Here is a 17,818-nt window from a genome sequence, read left to right as displayed (position 1 = left end):
ATGATGTTTGCCAAGTTGAGAAGGATGCATGCCCCTGTGGACCACTGATAAGAGTGGGAAGGGTTGAAGAATAGGAGAGCATGGATGAGACCATTGTTTTATGTGTTATTTTTCTTCTTCCTGTATCTGAGGGAAAGGGGAGAGAAGTTGCACTCAGCATCCTAAGTGCATCAGTACCTGGGGATGGGAAATGGCCACTCGATGTCATCCCAGGGTCCCTGATGTGGAGCATGCCCCAATGGTTCTGCTAAGTGGTTTTGATAGTTCTGAAATGCTGTTGATTTTATTGCTCCAAAGGTGAGAATAATATCTTTTCAAGGTCCGTTGGCTGACATAGTCTATCTTACTGTCCTCATTTGCTCAGATACTTGCTGTCAATGCTTGGTTGGGAGAGTTGTCTAATTTGTTCTGCCCTCACTCCTCTGCCATGGTGCTAGGTGTCTTCTGCAGGCTCCAATGGACTGCTGTGTCCCGCATGTGCTTCTGAGAAGACTTCTCTCTTGTGGCCTCATTATCTCCTGAAGGTCACACCTCCAAATACCAGCACATTAGGATTAGAGATTCTACATGTGAATTTGAGGGAAATATAAATGAGATGTACACAGTATCTTCTTCTAAAATGTGTGTAAGCGAAGCTGAGACTTTGGTATCTGGAAAATTTTAGAAACCGGACTATAAGGCCAGTGTTGTGGCATAATGGCCCACTGCACTGGTATCCCGTATGGATGCTGATTCAAGTCCTAGCTGCTCCATTTCTGATCCAGCTCCCTACTATGCCCTGTGGAATGCTGCAGAGAATGGCCCAAGTGCTAAATAAAAAAAAAAATCAACTAAATTATGTAGTGTGAGAAAGTGATGTTGAGAGTGGAGAGAGAACATATTTTGGTGGAAATGAGGGGGAGAGCCTTCTAGCAAGTAGCTGTCACCCCAGAGTACCCTCCACATCCTTGTATGACTTCATTGCCATAGTTATCAGGGGGCAGTTTTTCCAGGTGTGATTAACACTGCTATTCCAGTTGCATTGGAAATTTATCTGTGTGCAGTGGCAGAACAAATGGCTTTCTCATTCAACCCCCTGCCTCTCATCTTAATATGGAGTCCATTTGATCTGATGTTTTTCCCTTTCACACAATCTTGTACTTGCTGTAGGTTTCCACGTATTTGTAGAGTGGCTTGTTTACTGAGGACGCACTGGGGTTTTTTGTGGAGCAGGGTGAAAGGCCGAGAAGGGGCGTGGCTGGAAGGAAGTTGGGTACTCAGGCTCAATGATGAACTGTGAAACCTGTGATGATGGGAAGATCAGGACTTCCTGATACACCAGGTCACATGCAGGCCTTCTCCTGGCTTTACTGTTTGCCAGTTCTGCTCTGCTCAATTCCTGCTTAACACAGAAGTCCTTGCTACTTGGTGAGCCGGTAAGTCCGAGTGGTTGAATCCATGGGCTTGAAAATCCCCTGCTTCCAAAGCTTGGCTCTGTTGCTTACAGTCAGGGTGGTCTAGAGAGCATCACCTATTTTCTTGAACCTCTCTTGTCACCTGTGTAACAGGAATGAAAATGACAAGATCTCACTGATTTTTTTTCCATGCAGAAAGAATGAGCGTATCCATTGCCATGTCAACATGTCTAACCCATAGTACTCGGTCACTAAACTGGACACTTCTTTAGGTGCTATGCTGAGGGCATCTTGCAGATAGGGTTCACATTGACTTTAACTACAGGAGAATATCTTTCACAATTATTTGCTATCATCCAATCAGTTAAAAGCACTAGAAACCCCACTGGGGTTTCTCCGGGAAAGGAAAATTCTGCTCCAGGATGGCAGCAGTGCCTCCTGCCAGTGAGTGCCCGGGCTCCTGGCCGCCCTATGGATATCAGGTGTCCCAGCCTCTGGACTGCACACATTTGCTAGTCACAGCCTTGTGTTTGTCCAGCCCACATGTGTGTCTGTCCATGCTACATGTCTGTCCTACCAGTTCCACTGTCCTAGGAAACTCTCGCTGACCTGTGAGGACACTAAAGAAGTTCGTGAAAAGATGAATCCATGCAGACTGTGTTTGTATAAAGCACATTTTTAATGAACTTCTTTTTTTTAGTAAACCCCTTGTATTCTGGAATTCTCGTTTTTCTTTGCACCACAATCCAAGCATCCCTGCCCCCCTTTTTGGCTTATACATCCCTACTTTATTATTTGAATTTTTCTATGCTTCTTTTAGCTCCATTTTCCATGAGCAATTTGAAGTATTCACATATATGCAAAGCACTCAGCACGCTACCTTGCTGGTCATCAGGAGGTGCTGGCCTCCTGTTATTATCTTACACATCTCTGATGAGTATAGAGGGTGCGTTCTCAAGCATGCACTGACGGAGGATAATTCCCACCAGGAGGCAAGCCTGACAGCCGTTCATTCCTGGCATACCTCCTGAAGCAATGATGCGCCTTTTTTTGTTTTTTCCTGTGCTGTGGTGATGCCCCCACTGCTCTTCCTTAGGTCTCACACCATCCTCTCCTTACCAGTGGATTATTACCCTGTGCCTCTCAGACGTAGAAGGCCATTGGCTGTGATGCCTACACTGAAATCTTAATCTCTACTTCTTCTAGGCTTTGTAGCACCTGTGGCACTGTTGCTTGTGAACTCTTTCATGGCTATTTCTTGAGCCAAACTGAACCTCAGAATATGTTTTCGTGGGAGAAAGACCATGGAGAGCTGAACCTGGTTAGAGTCGAGCAAACCTCTTGAGAGAGTCCCTGGGCTGAGCACGCATGATCGCTTATTTATTGCACTTTTTGTCTCTCTGTGTTGGTGAAGGGTCTCAAGGCTTTGGGCCATCTTCCACTGCTTTCCCAAGTCACAAGCAGGAAGCTGGATGGGAAGTAGAGCAGCTGGGATACGAACCAGCACTAATATAGGATGCTGGTGCTTGGAGGTAGATCAGCCAGCAGAACTATAGCGCCAGGTGAGGACTAACTGTTGGGAAACACTTTGGCTGTCATCAGACAATCTAGGCCTCCATCCCTGAGAGCCAGTACTGAGTTATTTGTTTGCTGCAGCTGATCCAAGTATGTGACCTGGAGGTGGGAAGGGGGATGGGTCCAGTCAACCCTCCATAACAGCAGACTCTGCATCCCTGTATTTGACAACCCTGGATCAAAAATATTTAAACATCCATTTGACCTGGTGGTTAAGATGCCCATATTGCACAGTGGAATACTCGAGTTTCATTTCTAAATTTGGCTCCTGACTCCAGCTTCCCATCAATACAACTAAATCTCCAGTTCCTGCCACCCAGATGAGAGACCTCAACTATGTTCCTGGCTCCCAGGTTTAGTCTGGCCTAAACCCAGCCATTGCAGGAATTTGGGGAGTGAGCCAGCATGGGTACCCTCATCTGCCTCTTAAATACATTTTTAAAAATTATAATTTAAATAGTACTTGGGAGAAAAATCTGCTTCTGTGCTGAACATATACAGATTTGCTTCCTGTCATCATTACCTGAACAATACAGAAAAGCAACTACTGACATGCATTGACATTGGGTTCTATGTTGTGGGTAATGGAGAGGTGATTTAAAGCATTCAGAACGATGTGTGTAGGTTATATGCAAATGCTATGCCATTTTATGCAAACAACTTGAACATCTGTGAATTTTGGCATCTGCATTGGCATCTGCCAATGCCCACGGACAGGGAAAGATGACCGGAGTGGGTATCCTGTCGTCAGCTCTTCCTGAGAGAGAGCTGTCGATGCCGTTTGATGCATTTTCAGTACAGATGGCACTGAAGATCATTTGGCAAAGCGCTGAGTGACTATGTGCATTGACTTTTGGAAAACAGAAAAACACTGAAGTTTATTTCTTTAAAAATATGTGTCAAGTCATACATTGCATCATTCATAGAGATTAGCAAAGTGGCACACCCATTAACAGATGCTCAGTGAGAAGACAGGCTGTGAAGTGGCAGTGTTTCTCAAGCCTTGACTTCCAGCTGTACCAAACAAGCTTAAACTCTAGTTGTGTGACCTTGGACAGATTAACTGCTGTGACTCAGTTTCCTCCTCTGTGAAATTAGACTAGAAACAATCCCCTGTCTTAAAGGACTGTGTTGGGATGGTATCTACAAAATACTAAGTCAGGCTTGCAGAATGCACAGAACATTCTTATATTTTTATTCAATGAATGCTTTTTTAAAGAAATATATTTTTATTGGAAATGCAGATTTATAGAAAGATAAGGAAAGATAGACAGATAGATAGACAGAGAATATTTTATCTGGTGATGATTCACTCCTGAAAATGTCTGTTATTGTCAGAGCTGGGCTGGTCTGAAGCCAGGAGCCTAGAGCTTCTTCTGAGTCTCCCAAAGGCCTGGGCCATCTCTTGCTGCTTTCCCAGGCACATTAGCAGGAAATTGCATTGGAAGTGGAACAACCAGGGCTTGAACTGGCACCCATATGGGATGCTGCTACTGTAGGCAGAGGCGTAGCATACCATGCTAAAGCTCTGGCCCCTGGAAGAGACATTTTAAATTGTGGTACAGAACTACAGTAAGATTCTAAAAACAAGTAATTCACAAATATCCAAACTCCAAATTGTCTAATTTTTTCTTGTTTCAGAGTGGTATCAGTTACTGGCTACTATTATGCCAAATCAGAGGCCAGTTTTAATCTCTTGATTTCATGAGACCGTTATCATCACTGTTCCAGCTTTAGTGCATTTCTCCCTCTGGTGTTTGACGCACTCTTGACCAATGCCTGCAGTGGCCGATGCAATCATTTTCCTTCCTAGAGAGCAGTGGCTGTGACTTTGCTGCTGCTGATTAAGCTCAGTCAGGGCCTTATTGCTGATCATCAATGTCCCCTTGGTTACCATGAAGTTGGAAGCTGCATCTATGTATTTTATCTATTGTTTGTGCTGTTATTACCTCGTATTGTAGACTGTGACAGCGTATGCTCACAGGAAAGCCTTATTCTAAATTATAAGCTTCCTTGAGTGCTATCACTCACAAATATTCAGAGGGAGCGAGAGCATCTTCAGCAGACTGCGTGGAGAAAGCTGAGGATGTTTGCACTGCCTGACTTTTCTCCCTACTCAGGAACCCACATTCAGACTCACCCCAAAAGCTACTGACCTGCTAGCAAAGAATTCAGCTTAACAGGAGAGGAAACGGCCTTTGCAACAAAAGTGATTAAAAGAACTTGAATTTCCAGGTTGCTTTCTTTTGAAGAATTGATAAAGCTTTCACATGACTTAGTGAAAGAATTTTTTTTTAATGCAGAAGGGTTTCTTTTTTAGGGTAGTATTTGATTGATAAAGTTTTTCTTATCTTTTATTGTTTGTCTCCAGGTTTAGCACATTCCAAGTGTCTGCTCCTTTAAAGGCAAAAAAAAAAAATATATCAGTGTGAGAGCTGAACCACTTTTCTATGCTTCCATGCTTTGCATGTTTCTGGCTAGCGTTTTCTTCCCAAGTCCTTGTTAGGCAACTCCTTACCTGGTGCTTCCGTTTCATGTGTGGTATTCTGGGCCAGGAGCAGTGGGCTGGCAGCATTCCAGAGCTGTGGGCTCCGATGAATAGCCTTATGTTTCAGGGCAGTGTCATATTCCATTATGTAGACTTCTGAACTTTTGTGCTTGGCTCCATCAGGCATTGACATCTTTTGTTTGACCCCAATGTGTCATGGTTAATTCTCCGTGACCCTCCCCGCCTTCCACATCTGCCTGCATATGTGTGTGTATACATATATATTCATATATGTATATATACATTATATATATATGTATTTGTGTTATCAGGGAAATATATTCGCATTTGTGTTGTTAGGTAAATCAGCTTAGATTCCTATACCTATGCATTCTCAATTTCCTAGTAATTTTCAGTGTTTCTCTACTTTATCCCCCTAACTCAAATTTACATATTTTAAAAATGCATGTTTCTATTTTTCAGAATCTTTCCCTATTATATCTTTACATCCCTATTATATCTTTCCCAGAATTTTTCCCTATTATAAGGATTATGTATGTTCATAGTGAGGCAAAGTTAGAAAAAATATTCTGTATGTAATATTATCTCAAAAAGATTGAAAAAGTGTCTATATTCCCCATACCCAGTTTTGGTTTTGACTTTGCCCGCCCCCCAAAAAAATCAACTTAGCATGCAGTGCCATGGTTCAATAGTTAAAACCTCACTTTGCAAGTGCTGGGATCTCATGTGGATGCTGCTTTGTGTCCTGGCTGCTTTATTTCCAGTGCAGCTTCATTTGGGGAGTGAACTGCTAAATGAAGGATCTTTCTCTCTGTCTCTCTTTCTCTCCATGGATCTGACTTGCCTTTCTGATAAAAATGAATACATCTTAAAAAATTCAAAATTGTAGCCATACCTAATAGGAATAAAGTTTAAAAACAACTGAAAAAACTTGGCATAATACACCAGATATTTATAGATTTTGTAGTTGATTTTTTTCCAAATTTTGACCATTTCATGAATATTCTCCCAGATCTTATATACTAAAAAAAAAAAAAAAGATTCTGAAACCTGCACAAGTTCATCATTCAAAAACATGGGTGGACTTGGGTTCTCTTTAGTGCTCTGACTGGTGGACTGTGTCTTCCACAGCTTCAAAAGAAGGAAAATGATAAGGCAAAATGAGACTTATACAGGTAATCAATAGGAACGCAGTAGGAGTTACACACACACACACTTTTCAAAATGTTACTGGAAAGCAGCATCTAAGATAATGCTGGCCTTTCTTACAGTGTCATGATACACTTGTTTATCTGGTGAGATTTCATCGAACCAGTACTTGCCATTGTCTGACTTCAGATACCATCAATGTGGCTTGATAGAAAGAAGTTCTACCCAGATTATCTGTGTGGTCATCAGCAACTTAGGGTCAGTTTTGCTCAACTATTGCTTTAAATAAGCCTTCAAAGTGCTCTTCAAATGCCAAAAAGTAATCATAAGCTACCGCACCTACACAAGCGGTCTGAGGGCGGTAGATTTCTACTTCTCCCAGGTAAGTGGGCAAAGCTCACGTGATTCATCCTCCGGATGATGAATGACAGGCTGGCCTTGCCTGGCCTCCAGGATCTGCTTGCCATGTTGTGTCACTTTGACTTTGGTTTTCTCTTGAGTTCTCGGTCCAGCTTTCATGGTGAGGTATGCTGAGAGGAATTCTGAAACAAAGTAGCCTGCCTAAAAAAATATCACTGAAAAATATCATAGTTTAAAATGAGTTAGCCTTCCTGAACTTCAGATACCTCACCTTTAAAATGGGGCAATATCCTTAATGATATGATCTATAAGACCTGGACAGTAAAGAGCTGGATACAAGTGACTCTTCAGGCCGTCCTCAACTGCTTTCCCAGGCCACAGCAGGGAGCTGGATGGGAAGCGGAGCGGCTGGGACATGAACTGACAACCATTTGGGATCATGGTGCTTGCAGGGGGAGGATTAACCAATTGAGCCATTGCACAAGACCCATATTAAGTGATATTTCCTAGGCATTTGCAAGGATGGAACAAGATAGAACAGGGTTCTCTAAGATTACAGTCTACACTCCGTCATTCTTACCCATCCAACTAACTTGTGTTAAGCAAACAATGGCTTCCACATTTCTAGTGCGTCTTCGTAGCTAGAAAAAATTTTGAATAGTGAAATCATGGCTATCTGTCTCATTGCTTTATAAGTGTTTCTGTTACCCAAAGATGGCTGAAAAAATATTGCTTGGCAAAACTGTGCCAAGGATGAAAGGAAACAGATTTAGAATGCCACTTAGAGTAGCCCATAAAAGGCCACAGGAATGCTAATAGCCTTTTTCAATGGGAGTGTCTCTTGTTGCTCTCCCGCCAGAGTGAGACCAAGGAAGAAAATTGGAAGAATGGAGTCCCTGGGGCACGGGTGACTTTTCATGCTCTGCCTGCCCTCTAGTGGTCATGATCTGTAGCCACTGATTGGGCTGGAGATGCACTGTGAAAAATGGGCAGGAGCAGATCAGGCGGTAAAGAGGTGTTCAGTGGAGAAATTAGCTGGAGGAGACAAACAGGTCTGGCCATGCTGCTTAACACCCAATTGAGTTATTTTGTCTATGTTCTCATTTGCATAATAGGAAAAATAGCAATAGATTTGAGAATTTCTGTGATGAAATTGAATGAACTGATTTGTATACCTGGCACACGGCAAGAATTTTCTGACTTTTGTCCCCTTTAAATTGCATACATATTTTGAGGTCGTGGTAATAACAAGCTACTTGGGTTTGGGAATATATACATATTAGTCCTCATTCGTATCACTGCAAGCGGTAGCCTGGGAAGTAGCTGTCCCAGACTTGGTCAGTTCCACAGTGAGAGGGCTAGGTAAGTCATCGTGTCTAAATCTGCTCTCATTGCCCTTCTGAGGTGTGAGGATTTGCTTGATGCTTTAAGTGGGGACTGTTTCCTGCCCACTAGGCCGCTGCCTCCTTCTCCTTCTTCTTCTTAGTATTATTAGTATTATTTTGTTTGACAGGTAAGACACCACCCACCCGCTGACTCACTCCATAAATGCCTAGAATCTGACAAATCAGTCCATGTGGAAGCGAAGGACTCAGGCACCAGTACCACCAACCTGCCGCTTTCCGGGGTGCACATCGGCAGAAAGCTGGCACCGGGAGCAGAACAGGAACTTGAACTCAGGCACTCTGATGTGGGGTGGGGGTGAATCAGGGAGCAGCTCAACTTTTGTGTCCAGTCCCCCTCCTGCAGATCGTCTGCATGGGACAGCCTGTGAGCAAGGGCCCTGCAGCGATGTACCCTCTTGTTATGTGGACACACACATAGCACGGGTTTTCAAAGGCTGAGACTTGGGCTTGTTCAGGGGCAGCAATACTCTCCAGTCTGTCCCAGTCCACGTCCAGCACGGGGGCTTTGTCGGGCAGGGGCATGTTGAGATAGAAGATACAATTAGCTATTTCCAACACTGGGCTTTCAGTATTCTCAGAATCTTTCAGAGATTTGAAGGGATGTGTCCTTAGATCTCACAGAGATCACAAGACTCAGGCAGCTACTCAGTCCAGCTGTGTGCTGTGACAGGTTCACAGGAGCCAATTGTGGCTCTTTTTCGCTTCGTATTAGGACAAAGATCTGTGCTCCAGGGTGTGGCACAGTGGGTTAAGCTGTGACTTGTGATATTGACATCTCATGTTGGAGTGCTGATTTGAGACCTGGCTACTCTAACTGATTCTGATTCCTACTAATGCACCCAGGAAGGCAGTGGACGATGGCCTGGTGGTTGGGCCTCTCCCAGCCACATGGGATGCCAGGATGAATTTACTGGCTCTTAATTTTGGCCTGGTTCAGACTTGGTTGTTGTGGCCACTTAGGAGAGCGAACCAGCACATGGAAAATTCTCTCTCCTTCTCTCTGTTTTTCAAATAAATAAATTAATTTTAAAAAGAAAGAAACAGAACAAAGATCTGAAGAAAAGATGAGAATAAACCATTGTAAGTCATGCAGGCATCTGACCAAAACTATTCTAGACACTGCGGACACACAAGTGCCCTGCAGGTTTAGGTAACATTGAACAGGCTGGCATGCCTGGATAAGAGTGAGCAAGGAGAGATCTGGGGCTGAAGGGATAACAAGACCTCTTGAAGAAGCTGGCTTTTCCTCTGAGTGAAACAGAAAACAGGATTTGGATAGAAGAGTGAGTCAACATGTTGACCAGGATTCTCTGGTTTCTGTTGTAAGATGAGGCTGTGTAGGGGAGAGGGCATATAAGAGGCAAGGAGCACGCCTTTGGAGCTGCAGCTAAGGTGCTGCTTAGGGGATCAGAGTGCCTGGTTTTGAGTCCTTTCTCCAGTTCCAATCCAGCTTCCCGCCAGTGCACATCCTAGGGGCTCAAGTACTTGGGCCTCCACTAACCCCCTGGGAGAACTGGATTGAACTCTAGGAGTTTGGCTTTAGCTTGGAGGAGCCCTGGCTGTTGCAGGCATTTGAGGGACTGGAGCATCACCCTGTGTGTCTGTTTTATCTCTGCCTTTTGAATAACTAACATTTAAAAGGAAGAGGAGAAGGAGGAGGAGGAGAAGGAACAGTTAAAAATTCTTGGAACTTTCCAAGTAAGAGCTATTTGTGGCATGCAAAAGTTTAGCAGTCACAAAGGGGATCAGATCCAAGGTATAATGTGATGATAAACCCAAGGTTTTTCAGGTAGGTTTGTTTGTTTTTGCAGGGTGTGAGAGTAAGAGGAGTGTCCAAGGTGGGTCCTAATTTCTTGTCCTGAGCAACTAGGAGGATCAAGCTGCTGTTGCTAAGATGGGAGATTGTGGGAGGATCCGATTTGGAGGGGAGAGGAGTGGAATTTTGGACAAATTAATTTCGAGATGCTCAATTGACATCCACAAGGGAATGTTTCATATTTTGTCATATGAGCTAGAGTTTAGAAAAATAGTTAGACATGAGATTAAAACTATTAAGACTTCTGCATCCACATGATATTCAAAGCCATTGCATTAGATGAGATCACCAAGGAGGTGAAGTGGTCCAAGTGCTACGAACTGAGTGACTGATGCTTAGAAGTAGTGATACAAGGAAAAGTAATTGAAAGAGGCTAAGAAGGAAGAGGCAGGAGGATAGAGGTTAAGGTTAGCCAAACGGAGGAAAAATGTGTTTCAAAATCAGCAAGACTCAACTATTCTAAATGGTGTTGGTAGGCCAAGGAGGCTGGCTGAGGGTCTAGAATTGATTAATTTAGCAACAGACAAGTCAATAACTGATACCGATAAGTCAATTTTAATAGTGCTTTATATCCAAGTTATATATGTTTTAAGCTTTCTTTTAAAACATTTCTTCCAGTAATACCAACAGGTGAAGTCCTTAAGCAGACCAAAGAAGAGGTCTCACTCATTTTTGTGTCTAAGCATGCTCAATTGATGTTTGTGGAATCAGTGTGTAAATCCATAAAAAAGGAATATTTTAAGTATTGGTTTAGGATGCCCATAGTGAAGTGGCTATGATGTAGGACTATTGGGCCAGAAAAGTGTCTGATCTCAGACAAGATTGCACTTGAATGACCCAGGATGATAATTCACCATACTCTAAATGACACTATCATTTTTGCATATCATTCGTCATCATTGTTTAAAAACTACATTTTGTTGATTCCTACATTGTAGGTCATTTTTGAGTAATTCTCCTTTTACTTTCCAACTTCTCATGCACCCAATTATTTTTTTCACTGTATTTCTGATTTGTATACTTTATTTTTTAATTTTAATTTTAATTTTTGAATTTTATCATACAATTCTGTGTAGTCTGGAATTCCCCTCCCCTAATTTCCACTCCCTGACTGATTTTTCCCATATTGTCATAACAGTACATTTCTTCATAAGGAGTTACAATTCCATCAGTCTGCTATTTAAGTGTGCCCTGACATTCCTTGTCAGGCACATCATCCCGTTGTCTAGATATGTCCAATACTTTCATTGGGAGTCCATCTTTTGTTTGGAAGCAGGGATGCATGTTGCATTGTGTCTTCACATCTGGATATGATAGTCTCCATTACTCCATCACTATGCATTCCAATTTACATGATGGTTTCCTTATATTAGAGAACATATGGTATTTGTCTTTTTGGGGATTGACTTATTTCACTGAGCATAATGGTCTCTTGTTGGGACCATCTAGTAATGCACCCAATTAGTATAAACTCTTTAACACCATCTGCCTGTTGTCAGGAGCCTGTCTTCATGCTTGGATTTTAATGACTTCTGTTAGCTTCTTCCTTCTACATATCATGTTCACTAGACTTTTCTGACTTCGTAGAATGCCTGGCTTCCGGTCATTCAGTTGAGATATTTTTTGAGTGGGATAATGTGTTAGCTGGATGCTTCTCTTTGGAGAGCCAGTGGGGAGCAAATGAGACATGATGACTACTCTCAGGGAACTTGCAGTCTGATGGGATTTTGTCATAAAGATTAAATAAGCAATTACAGTAAAGTTTGATAAAGGCAAGAGAGGGTGGGTGTTCTCTAAGGCTGTGTTTTTTGGGGAGGTCTTTCCCAGATCCTGTTTTCCCTTCTCCTAATATGTTCCTAGTCATTTCATTTGCTCTTTTGGATTCAATGAATGAGCCTTAAATAGAAATTTCCAAGTCAAATCTCTCTAACCAACATCTACTGGATTTATCCCCTGTGGGTGAACATGTCCCAGGCAGAGCCAATAGCTCCCCATGGTGCTACACATCCATATCCTGGTTCTTGTGTTTGGGCCACTGTCACCTGTGGTACCACTGAGCCACCTGCCACCAGAGCTTTAGTTTGGACTTCTTAATGGACTACACCCCATTTTAGCTACCCTCACTTGTTTTATTATTGTCTTCTAACTCTTTCTCGAACCCCGTCAATCACCTACACGACCATCTCTCAGTTGCTCTACAGTATGATATGACTGGGTCAGCTCCAGGGAGCTCAAGTGATACTCCCATCTTTACAGATAAGGAAGCTGGCATATAGAAGGGCGAGGAAGTTCCAAACAGGTTGCAGAGATGGCAGGTGAACAAGCCTTATGGTAGAGTTGGGTCTGTAAGCATTCACTGAGCCGTTAGTGGAAGCAAGGACTGTCTCTCTGGATTTTTATGAGCCTCCGCCCATGCCCTTCTTTAAGCTTCTCTTCTTCCCAGAGTAAAATGTTCTTTCTACTTACATTTTTTTTTATCTGTAAGATAAGTTCAGAAGCACATAGAGCAAGTTTTAACATCATTTTTCACTCTTTCGTTTCTTAGTACATTTTAGGATTTTCTCGTTATCTCCCTTTTCTACCTACCACATAATCCTAAATAATACTTTTGTCCGGAAGGAAATTTTTAAATAATCAAATACCTTTGAAAGTTAGTATCCCGTTATGATTCTTCCCCCAAGCTTCTCTATGCTGAGTATTTTTATGCGTTAATTAGCAAAGAATGGTTACACACATATTTAGGGTATATAGTGGATGTTTTGATATATGTATACAATGAGGTTCGACTAAACCGAGTTATTTCAAATATTACCAACTAATACTTACTCTTTTGTGGTGGGAATATCTAAAATGTACTCTGTTACTGCTCCTCAAATATACATTATCATGAATTATAGTCACTGTGCTATATACGTATTATCTTCAAAGTTTATCCCTCCTGGGTAACCAAAGCTTTGGAATTTTTGCTCAATCTCTCCCCATCTGTAATCCCTGGATGCTGACAGCCATTATTCCATTTTCTGCTTTTGTAGGTTTAATTTTTGTTTTAGGTTTCATATAAAAGTGAGATAATGAGAGATATTTATCTGTATGTGTCTAGATTATGTTTTTAGCATAATGTCTTCCAAGTTCATCTCTGCTGTCACAGATGACAAGCTTTCCTTCTTTCTAAACGCAGAATAGCATTCCATTATGTATTCCACGTCTTCGTTATCCAATCGTGTTGATAGGCATCCAAGCTGATTCCATTTATTTCTAGCTAAAATTCTTTATTCCCACCAGCATGCTTTATTTTTACCTCTGGATCATCTTGCAGGCTTCCTCCACGGGACTGACACACCTCTGTCACTTCTCCCACCTTCCTCCTCCACCCTCCCCCAGGATTGTCCCGTGTCACCACTTGTTTCGGTTTGGATGTCCGTTCCTTTGGGAAGGTCTCCTTGAGTTGCCAAGTCTGGGTGACGTGTGCGGTTAGGTGGAATGTTGTCTCCCTGAGACAGCTGTGCTGTAAGGCTCAGCACCTGTGAGTACATTACCTTACTTGGTGAAAAGGACTTTGCAGCCATCATCAAATTGAGGAGACTGAGTTCAGGAGATGGAAAGGAATTACTTGGATGGACCCAATATTCACAAGAGACTCAGTAAGAAGGAAGTGTGATGACTGAAGTCTCTGAAAGCTGAAAAACCCAGGAGGTCATGTTCTTATGTAGAGCTTCCCAGGAGCACAGGCCCAGACACCTGGATTCTCTGGGGAAGAACCATTTGGGAGCTCTATATTCCAGTGCTGTAGAACATGTACATGTGTCTTTTTTTTTTTTTAGCATTAATGGTATTATATTATTTAATAATCCACTAGATTGTCCATCTTACTAAGGAATTATAAAAAAGAATGGGAAGCAATGAATAAATCAAAATAAGAAAATATAACAAAGGAAAAATTTATGGGACAGATGATTCTCTTATATCTTTCAAAAGAATTAAACACTCTTTATATATATATTATATTATATATATTTTTTAATTACATTGTATTATGTGACACAGTTCTATATAGGTACTGGGATTTCCCCCCACCCCTCTCCCAACCCTCCCCCCATGGTGGGCTCCCCCTCCCCCATTGCGCAACCACAGTTCAGGTTTAGTTGAGATTCCTTCATTGCAAGCATACACCAAGCATAGAGTCCAGCATCTCATTGTCCGGTCAAGTTCAGCGGCTTCTTGGGGAGACCCTCCCTGGTCAGAAGGCAGAGCCAACAGAGTAGAATCCCGGTCAATTAAAAGCCCCAACAAAACATCAGCAACAATATATAACGTTAAGGGATAAATTGACAAAGTATTGAGCAACCAATTTGTCAAAATTGGATGCATGGTCTTAACAACTTCCTGTGACTATTTCAATGACATTTCAACAATTGAGGTGCGAAACAGTTTTAGGAAGGGTGTGCAGAAAAATCTTCCATACCTTGGTGAGGAGTACTTAATCCCCGTGTCACACCTTGTGCACTTTAGATTTATTTTTATTATTTTTTTATTGGAAAGGCAGATATACAGAGAGGAGAGACAGAGAGGAAGATCTTCCGTCCAATGATTCACTCCCCAAGTGAGCGCAACGGTCGATGCTATGCTGATCCGAAGCCAGGAGCTTCTTCCGGGCCTCCCACGCGGGTGCAGGGTCCCAAAGCTTTGGGCCGTCCTCGACTGCTTTCCTGGGCCACAGGCAGGGAGCTGGAAGGGAAGCGGGGCTGCCGGGATTAGAACCGGCGCCCATATGGGATCCCGGGCGTGCAAAGCGAGGACCTTAACCACTTGCGCCACCGCGCCGGGCCCCCGTGTCCTACCTTGTAAGGTGTGTGTGAGTCCACGCTGACCAAGCCTTCCTTGTTGTTCTCTGCCTATCCATTCCAATTTGTGAGTGTGTGTGTGTGTGTTGGGGGGGTGGGTTCTGGAGCGTCCCTCATGATCATTACAGAGAGGGTGGGGACCCGAAGTTGGAGCCAAGTAAGAACCAGAGATAGCTCCTCTCCCTAGTCCTGAAGGGAGTTTACTGTTCTGTTTCTGAAGACCGCTCAGGTTTCCTGGTTGTTGTTCCGATGGCCTTGAATCCTATGATGAAGGATTCAGCTTCTTCCATCCCGTGTGGTAGGTCCAAGGCGGGGGGTGGGGGGATGTCCTCTGAGTTCTCGCCTCCGAAGGCATTCCAGCCCCCCGTGGTCTCTTTGGCAGTTGGGATGTGGTCCTTGGCGCCCGTACTGATAGCCCTTGGTGGGGATCCGGGAGACTCCGGGTTTGGGATACAAGCCTCCTCCTGTCCACCTGCTCCACTCTGTGGTCCCCCACTGTTCTGTGCATATGACCTCCTGTTAATAGGTTGTCAGGGTCGCTCTTGATTCCCCCTGTATGTCTTTGTAGTTTTACTGTTGTCTAATGTTGTCTTGAATCTATTGTCTACAAGTTACCTGTTATGTGCCCGAGAGGTTACACTACACAGCTTCCTCACACGTTCACAGGAGATGGAAGGTTTCTTTGCTCTCCCGCCCAATTTCTGAGTAGTAAAAGGTTTTGAAAATATATTTGGTTATACAATTTTAAAAACACATGGGTTGAGACCATATTAGGTAGAGGTCCATCGGGGGAGATTTACATCATTGGTAATCTTTAGGGTTGATTCATGTACCCAAAGCCCTGAGGGTTCATCATGGAGCTTTCTAAGCTGCAATCATAGAAACCAAATCCCAGAGCTCCCTGGCCAGGCGGCCAGCAGACGGAGCCTACCGCCAAATGGCGCACTGGCCGCCTGATACCGGCTCAGGACTCGCATGGTAGCTGCCCCACGCGATCCAGCCTTGAGAGGCTACTTGTCCTGGGGGCCTTCCAGCCCCCATGCAGTGGCTGGAAGACTACTTCCCCAGGTTCAAGCTCCATCCCCTCCCGGCCCTGCCCCCAGTTCAAGCCCGCAGGCGAGCAGTGAAGCAGTCCGACCCACTTCACAGAGCTCCGTGGGTAGTCCACGGTGCACCTGCAAGCCCGATACCAGCTCTGGATGCACACATGTTAGCGGCCGCGTGCGATCCAGGCATTAGACGCTATTTGTCCCGGGGCCTTCCAGCCCCCATGCGGTGGCTGGAAGACTCTTTGGTTTTCTTTTTACACCTGCTTGTCGTTTACTGTTTTGCGCCTGTTGGGGCCTGGGTCTCACCTTTCCACACAGGCAGTGGGAGATGAGCTGAGGCTCCTGGTGGCTCTAGGCGCTGAATCTCACCCATGGCTATGGCCAAAGCCAGGGCGATTTTCAACCAGCGCCATGTTCATGTGGTTTTAAGCCACCAAATCTGTGATACTTTGTTGCAGTAGCAACAAGAAGCTTGAGCAGAAGGCTTCCCGTGCTTCCATCCTCTCCTTTCCCTTTTATGTGCAGTCTGTTGAATAGCTTTCTTGTTCATTTCTACGTGTTCCGCTGTTACTTGTTCATCAGCCCATAAGATTTGTAAGAGCACGTGCTAAGTCCGTCTTACATCTGTTTTTAAGATTATTTGTGTAGTTATAATTTAAAGTGTGTGTGTGTGGAGAGAGAGAGAGAGACTAATTTTCCGCCCGCTGGTGTCCTCCCCAAATGCCTTCAATGACCAAGGCCGGGCCTGGATGAGCTCAAGACCCGGGAACTCCTGGATCTGCTATGTGGGTAGCCGGGCCCCGGGCATTGTCATGGCCATCTCGTTTCCCAGGGTGCATATCAGTAGGAAGCCGGCTCAAAGTCTGAGTGTGTGAGATTCTAACCAGGCACTCCAACATGGGATACAGGCAGTCCAAACCACAGTTTAACCTGCTGCTCCAGGACAACTGTCCCTCAGCTTATGATCCCAGGAGCCAGTACTGCTTTTAGAATTATCTGGTACAAAATTACTCTTTGCTGGACCCATGCTTTCCGAAAGAGTGGAAGTGCTGCAATTGATTTCCTGTGCTTTGCAAAGAATACCTTATGAAAATGATTAGAATAACATTCTTTTGTGCGTTTGCCTCAACGTTAGGTGTAGAAAATTATTTCTAACAACTCATAGAAAAATAGAATTGAAACTTTATTTTAGAGCAAAAAATTTGGAATTCAATAGTTTTTTTTTTCCCCATGAACATGTTCTTTCGTGAATTCTTTGAAGACATCTTGTATTGGTTACTCTATTTTTCCTCGGTGGGGTAATGATTAGTTTGGGTTAGGTTTGCTTGGGTTTGGACCCTTGCAAACGGCTTCCGAGAGAGTACCTTCTCGTCTGTGTGCTCCTGAGGCACGAGATCTCTTCTTATAAAAAGCACGGAGTGAAGACCTTTCTCGCCTCCTAACCTTTTCTCCGGGAGCCCCTATGCTAGTACGCTCTATGACTGCCAGGCAATAGGAGAATCATTTTGGATGCCTCTTACAAATTAGCCAATCCTGGTTCTTAGCCTGGACCCACAGTCTCAGTAATTCCAGGTGAGGAGTGAGCTCTCCAAGTGAGTCCTGTCCAGCTCCCAGGGTCTCAACTCTAGGGCGACACGCAGTGCAGCTCCCTGTTTCACCACCAGATGTCAGGCTTTATGCTTTAGTTGGGGGCGTGCTGCAGAGAAATGCTGGTAGGAC

The 17,818-nt window shown here is 43.8% G+C and overlaps 1 non-coding gene across 1 annotated transcript; it reads right to left on the bottom strand.

The window, feature by feature from the left end:
• Window positions 1-16,382: 16,382 nt before the first annotated feature.
• LOC121156298 lies at window positions 16,383-16,507 on the bottom strand. Its single transcript, XR_005883843.1, has one exon. It is a non-coding gene; the product is annotated as a small nucleolar RNA ACA64 (small nucleolar RNA).
• Between the last annotated feature and the right edge of the window lie 1,311 nt (window positions 16,508-17,818).

Source organism: Ochotona curzoniae, unplaced genomic scaffold, assembly GCF_017591425.1.
Source record: "Ochotona curzoniae isolate NIBS_2020 unplaced genomic scaffold, NIBS_Ocur_1.0 contig_3332, whole genome shotgun sequence".
Taxonomy (NCBI): Eukaryota; Metazoa; Chordata; class Mammalia; order Lagomorpha; family Ochotonidae; genus Ochotona; species Ochotona curzoniae.
Note: the sequence above shows the minus strand (reverse complement) of the source record. Positions and strands in the feature narration are given on the sequence as shown.